Source organism: Gorilla gorilla, chromosome 23, assembly GCF_029281585.2.
Source record: "Gorilla gorilla gorilla isolate KB3781 chromosome 23, NHGRI_mGorGor1-v2.1_pri, whole genome shotgun sequence".
In the NCBI taxonomy this organism is placed as follows: domain Eukaryota; kingdom Metazoa; phylum Chordata; class Mammalia; order Primates; family Hominidae; genus Gorilla; species Gorilla gorilla.
Genome location: NC_086018.1, coordinates 6526637 through 6536238, shown reverse-complemented (window position 1 = coordinate 6536238; position 9602 = coordinate 6526637). Strand labels below are relative to the sequence as shown.

Genomic DNA, 9602 nt, shown 5'->3' with positions numbered 1-9602 from the left:
TAAATTATAAGTTGATTGTGAATTTAAGATTATTTCCCTGACTACTCACCAAGATAGAATAAAATAATCACTAAAAACCAAGAAAAGAGGGAAATGTATAGCACTAATGTCCACATCAAAAAGCTAGAAAGGGCCGGGCATGGTGGCTCATGCCTGTAATTCCAGCACTTTGAGAGGCTGGGGCAGGCAGATCACTTGAAGCCAGGTGTTCAAGACCAGCCTGGCCAACAGCAAAACCTCATCTCTACAAAAAAATACAAAAATGAGCTGGGTGTGGTGATGCACATCTGTAATCCCAGCTACTCAGGAGGCTGAGAGAGCAGAAATGACTTAAAACCGAGAAGTGGAGGTTGCAATGAGCCGAGATCATGCCACTGTACTCCAGCCTGGGCGACAGAGTGAGACTCTCCCACAAGAAAAAAAAAAAAAAAAACTAGAAACATCTAAAGTTAACAGACTAACATCTTGATTAAAAGAACAAGAAAACCAAGTGAAAACAAACCTGAAAGCTAGCAGAAAACAAGAAATAGCCAAGATCAAAGTAGAGCTGAAGGAGATAGAGAGACTGAGAACTCTTCCCCCCAAAACAAAACAAAACAAAACAAAAAAACTAAAAACAAAACTCAACCAATCCAGGAACTGTTTTTATGAAAAAAAAATTAATAAACTAGATGGAACACTAGCTAGATAAATAAATAAGAAAAGAAAGAAGAACCAAACACAATTAGAAATAATAAGGAAGATATCATCACTGATCCCATGGAAATATGAACAACCATCAGAGAATATTATAAACACCTCTATGCACATAAACCAGAAAATCTAGAAGAAATGGACAATTTTCTTGCAAAATAAACCCTCCACAAGACTGAACCCTGAATAGTTCAATAATGTGTTCTGAAATTGAGGCAGTAATAACTAGCCAACCAAGCAAGCTGAATTTGACCAAAAGTACAAAGAGGAGATGATACCTTTTCTCCTAAAACTATCCCCAAAAAAATTGAAGACAAGGAAGTTCTCTCTAACTCATTCTATCAGGCCAGCATCATCCTGATACCAAAACCTAAAATAGATACTACAACAACAACAACAACACATCATGCCAATGTCTTTGATGAACACTGTGCAAAAATCCTCAATAAAATACTGGCAAACCAAATCCAGCAGCATATTAAAAAGTGCATCCACCACAATGGAATTGGCTTTGTCCCCAGGATGCAAGGTTGGTTCAACATATGCAAATCAATAAATGTGACTCATCACATAAAGAGAACTAAATACAAAAACCAAATGATTATCTCAATAGATGCAGAAAAAGTATCCAATAAAATTCAACATTCCTTCACGTTTAAAATTCTCAATAAACTAGGAACTGAAGAAACATACCTCAAAATAATAAGAGTCATGTACAACAAACTCACAGCCAATATCTTACTGAATGCGCAAAAGCTGGAAACATTCCCCCTGAAAACTGGCACAAGAAAACTATGCCCTCTCTCACCACTCCCATTCGACACAGTATTGGAAACCTTGTCCAGGAAAATCAGGCCAGAGGAAGAAATAAAGAGTACTCAAACAGAAAGAGAGGAAGTCAAATTATCTTTGTTTGCAGATGACCTGATCCTATATCTAGAAAGCCTCATCGTCTCATCCCCAAAGCTTCTTAAGATGATAAGCAACAGTAGCAAAATCTCAGGATATAAAAATCAATGTGCAAAAGTAGCTAGCATTCCCATACACAAGCAACAGGCAAGCAGGGAGACAAATCATGAATGAACTTTCATTCACATTTGCTATAAAGAGAAAAAAATACCTAGGAATACAGCTAAGAAGGAAAGTGAAGGACCTCTTCCAGGAGAGCTACAAATGACTGCTCAGAGAAATCAGAGTGGACACAAAACAGATGGAGAAACATTCCATGCTTATGGAGAGGAAGAATCAGTACCACGAATATGAGCATATTGCCCTAAGTAATTTATAGATTGAATGCTATTCCCATTGAACTACTGACATTCTTCAGATAATTAGGAAAAAAAAACATTTAAAATTCATATGGAACCAAAAAATAGTCCAAATAGCCAAGCCAACCTTAAGGAAAAAAAAAAAAAAAAAAAGCTGAAAGCATCACTGCCTAACTTCAAACTATACTAGAAGAGTACAGTAACCAAGACAGCATGGTACTGGTATAGAAACAGACACATAGACAAATGAAACAAAATAGAAAGCATAGAAATAAAGCCAAAAACCTACAACAACCTGAACTTTGACAAAGTCAACAAAAACAAGGAATTAGGAAAGGGCTCCCTATTCAATAAATGGTGCTAGGATAACTGGCTAGTCATATGCAGAGAATTAAAACTGGAACCCTTCTTAACACCATAGACAAAAATTGACTCAAGATGGATTAAAGACTTAAATGTGCAACCCAAAACTATAAAAACCTTAGAAGAAAAAATCTAGAGAATACCATTCAGGATATAGGCATGAGGAAAGATTTGATGACAAAAAGGCCAAAAGACATAGCAACAAAAGCAAAAATTGACTAATGGGGTCTAATTAAACTAAAGAGCTTCCGCAGAGCCAAAGAAGCTATCATCAGAGCAGAGAAGCTAGAGAATGGGAGAAAAATGTTGCAACCTATCCATCTGACAAACGTCTAATACCCAGAATCTACAAGGGACTTAAAATTTACAAGAGAAAAACAAATAACCCCATTAAAAAAGGGTCAAAGGACATGAACAGACATATCACAAAACAAGACATACATGTGCCCAACAAACATGAAAAGCTCAACATCACTGATAACTGGATAAATACACATCAAAACAACAATGAGATACCATCTCACACCAATTACAATGGCTATTAATAAAAAGAAAAAAAAACAGATGCAGGTGAGGTTGTGGAGAAAAGGGAACACTTTTATACTGTTGGTGGGATTGTAAATTATTTCAAGCATTGTGGAAGAGAGTGTGGAGATTCCTCAAAGGCCTAGAAGCAGAAATACAATTTGACCCAGCAATACTATTACTGGGTATACACCCAAAGAAATATAAATCTATTTTAAATATACATGTATACATATGTTCATTGCAGCACTATTTACAATAGCAACGTCATGTAATCAATCTACGTGCCCATCAATCATAGACTGAATAAAGAAAATGTGGTACATATACACCATGGAATGCTATGAAGCCATAAAATGTAATGAGATGATGTCCCTTGCGGGAACATGGTTGGAGTTTGAAGCCATTACTCCCAGCAAACTAATGCAGGAACAGAAAACCAAACACCACCTATTATTATTCTAACTTATTAGCGGAAGTAGATCAATAAGAACACATGGACACATCAGGAAGAACAACACACTGGACACCTGTTTCATGTTATGGGGGAGGGTAAGGAGAGCATCAGGAAGAATAGCTGCGGATGCTGGGCTTAGTACCTGGGTGATGAGATGATCTGTGCAGTAGAGCACAATGGCACACGTTTATCTATGTAAGAAACCTGCATATCCTGCACATGGACCCCTAAACTTAAAATAAAAGTTGAAAAAAACGTTTATCACATATAGACCCCTGAACTTAAAATAAAACTTGGAAAAAAAAGAGTATCTGGTGGATTCTCTGTTAGACCCAAACTGAGAATCCTGAAGCTCCCGCTGGGGGAATTGGGGCTGGGGGCACCCTGGGGAGCCGCTGCCAAGGCCGTCCACCCTCCCTACAGGCCGCCTCCCTTCCCGGCCAGTGATGGAAAGGAGAGGGGGAATGTGAACAGCTGTGGAAATCAGATTCTTGGGAATTAAATCAGGCCCCAGCCCATGCCCCCCAGCCCAGTCCAGCCAGTGTGCCCGCCAGTCTTCCCACCCAGCCAGGACAGCCCTCAGGATTGTTAGATGGAACAAGTCTCCATCATCACCCAGACATGGAGGGAAGATGCTCTGGTCCTTACCAAGCAAGGCCTGGTTTCCAAAGTGCTCTCCGAAAAGGCCTCATGTTTGTCACATCTTAGAAGGTAAATTTCTGCTGTTCTTGCACCCAGCATGTCGGCCAGTCAAGATCCCCCGCTGAGCTCTCCACACATAAGGAGGAAGTCAACACCATTGCCAAGTCGGATCAGCGCCGGGGTCTGCAGTATCAGTTTTATCAGATCCCAGGAACCTGCCTGCTCCCAGAGATGACAGAGAAAAATCAAGGAACGATCTCTATGGTCACTGACCTCGATGAAACCCTTCTGCATAGCTCCTTTAAGCCAATCAGCAATGCTGACGGCCTAGTGACTGTAAAGATTGAGGGGACCATGCACCAGATCCATTTGCTCATGAGGCGAGTTCGGGGTGGGTGTGGGCTCAGCGGACCCCTCACTCTGAGTGGCCGGCCAACCCCACCAGCCCCAGGCAGTGAGGGCTTAGCACCTGGGCCAGCAGTTGGTGTGCTCAATTTCTCACCAGGCCTTAGCGGCCGTCCCGTGGGGCAGGGCTCAGGACCTGCAGCCTGCCATGCCTGAGCCTCCCACCCCACTCTGTGGGCTCCTGTGTGGCCCGAGCCTCCCCAATGAGGGCCAACCCTGCTCCATGGCGCCCAGTCCATCAACCTCCCAAGGGCTGAGGAGTGTGGGTGCATGGCACAGGACTGGCAGGCAGCTCCACCTGCAGACCCAGTGTGGGTCCACTGGGTGAAGCCAGCTGGGCTCCTGAGTCTGGTGGGGAGGTGGAGAACCTTTATGTCTAGCTAAGGGATTGTAAATACACCAATCAGCACTGTGTATCTAGCTCAAGGTTTGTAAATACACCAATCAGCACTGTGTATCTAGCTCAAGGTTTGTAAACACACCAATCAGCACCCTGTGTCTAGCTCAGGGTTTGTGAATGCACCAATTGACACTCTGTATCTAGCTACTCTGGTGGGGACGTGGAGAACCTTTATGTCTAGCTCAGGAATTGTAAATACACCAGTCGGCACTGTGTATCTAGCTCAAGGTTTGTAAACACGCCAATCAGCACCCTGTGTCTAGCTCAGGGTTTGTGAATGCACCAATTGACACTCTGTATCTAGGTACTCTGGTAGGGACAGGGAGAACTTTTGTGTCTAGCTCAGGGATTGTAAATGCACCAATCAGCCCCCTGTCAAAACAGACCACTCAGCTCTACCAATCAACAGGATGGAGATGGGGCCAGATAAGAGAATAAAAGCAGGCTGCCCCAGCCAGCAGTGGCAACCCACTTGGGTTCCCTTCCACACTGTGGAAGATTTGTTCTTTTGCTCATTGCAATAAATCTTGCTGCTGCTCACTCTTTGGGTCCACACTGCCTTTATGAGCTGTAACACTCACCATGAAGGTCTGCAGCTTCACTCCTGAAGCCAGCAAGACAACGAACCCACCGGGAGGAAGGAACAACTCCAGACGCGCTGCCTTAAGAGCTGTAACATTCACCACGAACGTCTACAGCCTCACTCCTGAGCCAGCGAGACCACGAACCCACCAAAAGGAAGAAACTCCGAACACATCCGAATGTCAGTAGGAACAAATTCCAGACACGCCGCCTTTAAGAACTGTAACACTCACCGCAAGGGTCCGCGGCTTCATTCTTGAAGTCAGTGAGACCAAGAATACACCAATTCTGGACACACTGTGGCGAGTGTGCTGGACCAGTGTGGGGTGTTCTGGGGTTGCCTAGCCCATGAGTCGTGTTTGTTCCAACAGGGCTGCTATGTCAATGACCTCAGCTATCTGGAGAGGGACCTGAGGAAAACTATCATCCTGGACAACTCACCTGCTTCTTACATCTTCCACACAGAGAATGCAGTGCCTGTGCAGTCCTGATTTGATAATATTCCAGACAGCAGCTGCTGCACCTGATATCAACCTTCGAGGAGATGAGTGGAGCAGAGGATGTCTACGCTAGCCTTGGGCAGCAGTGGGCCCTTAGCCTTCCCTGCTTCCCAGCAATGGCCATCGCAGTAGGGGACTTTCCCACACTGTGCCTTTATGATCAGCCTGAAAGAGTGAAGGCTGGAAGACCTATCCACACATGCCTGGAAAGGGTGAGAAGTGATTGAAAAGAGCTTTAGGACAGCTTAGATGCCCAGTGGGTGAATGCCAGACCAAGGATACCCAGAGCTACCTGCCATCAAGTTGTTGGGTTCCCGAGATGTGAGTGTAAGAAAAAGAAAGAGAGCATGTGTGTTTTGCGATGAACTCTGGCCCCAATATACAGTGTTTCAGTGGGGGAGAAGCTGAAAGACAAAGACTCTTCCCAAGTTAGCTTGTCTCCTCTCCTGTCACACTACAAGCCCCTGAGCTCCATAGGGATGAAGACTATTGAAGGCTCCATTGCAAACCTGGTCTTTCCTCAGTGCTGCAAGGCCTATGCCAAGGAGAAAGGAAAGGTATGCCTTTGGGTGTTCCAAACACACATCTTTCTGAAATATTTCTCCAGCCAGTTGTTGCAGACAAAAGACAATATTTCTGGGAAGATGGGGACTTATGTCCAGACCAGTACCCAAGCCATCAGGTCTTGTGGCGCAAAGGCTATGCTTACTTAAGTCCAGCCAAGTGCCTGGGATGGATCCTTTCTGCATCTCCCCAAGACTGACCACTTAGCCATAGCCTGAAACCTGTGGGGAAGGAAGTTGTCTCCCCACCCTGCAAGAGGAAAAATAACTGATTTCTGTTCTTTTGACTCTGTTTTAAAATTATCTTAAAAAAAAAAAGCCTATCTGAAACTGAAAAGAAAAAAAACAGAAAACAAGGAAAAAGATGTCATACTTACATAGGTGAAAAACATAGTTATATCTATAAGCAACAAACACAGCTAATTCACACTTATATTAAACATCACATTGAGATAAAGTGTACCAAGCTAAAACTTATCATTCAATTCATCATATCAAGCTTTAAAAGCAAAAATACAGTTAACTGATCTGAGAAAACATACCCCCCAAGAAAAGAAACACAATAACACGGAACTGAAAATAAGAACAGAGATTTTAATGCATAAAATCCTGAATACAACATAGATTTACAATGAAAAAATAACTCTTTTTTTTTTTTTTTTTTGAGACAGAGTCTTGCCCTGTCACCCAGGCTGGAGTGCAGTGGCATGATCTTGGCTCACTGCAAGCTCTGCCCACTGGGCTCACGCCATTCTCCTGCCTCAGCCTCCCGAGTAGCTGGGAATACAGGCGCCCACAACTATGCCCAGCTAACTTTTTGTATATTTAGTAGAGATGGGGTTTCACCGTGTTAGTCAGGGTTGTCTGGATCTCCTGACCTCGTGATCCAACCACCTTGGCCTCCCAAAGTGCTGGGATTACAAGCATGAGCCACCACGCCCAGCCGAAAAATAATTCTTTAGATATCTACAGCATTCAACTGTGTGCACTCATGAAAAACAGACAATTTAAGTCATTAGAATTTAGTGGATTGCAGTAAAATTATACAGAAAATACATTGCAATCATTAATAACAGGCTCTAATCAGAAGAGTTTAATAAATAATCATTAAAAAGACAGGAGAATTTTCTTATGTTCTCAATATGTTTCTGCTCTTCTTACCACAAAATATAATAAAACCACATGACTATACTGTAGATTTCAGGAGCTAAAAAAGCCTTATATTTTCAAACAAAAGAACAACATAAATTTTGCAAAATATGATGAGCATTACCGAAGTATAAAGTAAATATCTGGAATTAAAATATACCATCATTTATATACAGACTAAAAAAAGAATATAAATGTTCATGATTCCTTTCTGCCTACAGTGAGCTTAAAATTACAACCAAAAATTTTGATAAATATGTAGCACCTACAAGAAATTTTATTAATAGCTTACATAATGTGTAAATTTGAGCAATTTATTTTAGAATTTTTGAATCTAAAAATCACCAGCTTGACATTCATTTCAGAAAGTGAAACATAAAGGAGAGTAACATAAGCAAGATGACAGAATGGGAGGTTCGGCATCCACATCCCCCACAACATAATGCAGCTGCCACAGCAAACATAAGTGCATTCATGAAAGCCTTGGGATCCAGTTCAGAGATTGTGACACCCAGCTGGAGGCAAAGACCAAGGAAGACATCTTCAGAGGGTAAGAACTTGACCAAGTGGCAAGCTTGCCAATCATGGTCCTGGCTTCAAAATTCTGCCACATCTTACTGTAGACTTGACTATAACTCATTTGACCTTGGTCCTGCCACTGCAACAATCTGCCAAAAACACAAGAGAATTCATACTCACCTGAGACTTAGGTGACAGGCCTGCAGAACTTGGTTCTCTCTATAGTCCCTGAATCAGGCAAAACACACGTTCTTTACTTCTCCAGCCATGGTCCAGAAGAAATCTTCACATTGATATGATGAAATGCTAACAAAAAATATGAAAAATACTAAAGTACAAATGTCATTACAAATGGTAAATACATACTGAAATTCAGAATACTATAAATTGTTACCATCTTAAACTAGACTATTAAAATACAAGATGTTTTACATAAGTCTCATGAGAACCACTAGGAAAAAAAATCTGTGGTTAAAAAAAGGGAAAGTAATTAAAGCATACACAAACAACAAAAATTACACATTGGATATGGTGACTCCTGCTTATAATTCCTACACTTTGGGAGGCCATGGAGGGAGAATCATAAGCTCCTTGGGTGTTGTGGTAGGTGTCTGTAGTCCAAGCTACTTGGCTGGCTAAGGTGGGAGGATTGCTTGAGCCCAGGAGGTTGAGGCTACTGTGAGCTGTGATATGCCACTGCACTTCAGTCTGAGCAAGAAAGCATAACTTTTTCTCAACAAAAATTAACAATACCACAGGAAAGACAGAACCAGAAAAAAAAAAAGCAAACTTAAAATAGACAGAAAACTACAAATTTACAATAGTAACTGCTTACCTATCACTACCTTACAAGTAAAAACATTAAATTATCTACTAAACAGATACTGCTGTAGACTGAATGTCATCTCCAAAATTTAGGATAAAATTTAATAGCCAATGTGTTAGAATTAAGAGGTGGAACCTTTAAAAATTAATTAAGCTATATGAACTTTGCCTTCATGAATGGATTAATGTTCTTATTATGGGAATGGGCTAATTATAACAAGAATGGATCTGTTATATATTAAAAAAAAAAAAAGCTGTCTCTCCCTCACATCTTTGTCTATGTTATTATCCAGCAACTAAACCTTCAACAGAAACCAGTATCATGTTGTTTTGCCTTTCCAGCCTCCAGAATCATGAGTCAAATAAAATTCTATTCTTTGTTAATTACCAGTGTGTGATATTCTGTTATAGCAGCCAAAAGAGACTAAAGCAGACAGAGTGGATAAATGAATCTTTTAAACCTCGTAATATGCTGCTTACAGGAGACTCAATTATGAATTAAGAGCATAGGTTAAAAGTGAAAGGATAGAAAATGATATTCCGTGCAAATAATAACCAAAAAAGTGCAATGGTAGTTATGCTTAAATTAGACAAAATAGACTTTCTAGCAATGTCTCTCACAAGCATGAAATGAGGTTACTATACAATAATAATAGAGGTTAATTTGTCAAGAGAATATAGCTATATATATTTATGCACCCAAAAGGGAGG

General features: G+C 41.1%; 1 pseudogene; it reads left to right on the top strand.

The window, feature by feature from the left end:
- The first annotated feature begins 3898 nt into the window (after positions 1 to 3898).
- On the top strand, positions 3899 to 5826 carry LOC115933412 (carboxy-terminal domain RNA polymerase II polypeptide A small phosphatase 2-like; annotated as a pseudogene).
- Positions 5827 to 9602: the final 3776 nt, after the last annotated feature.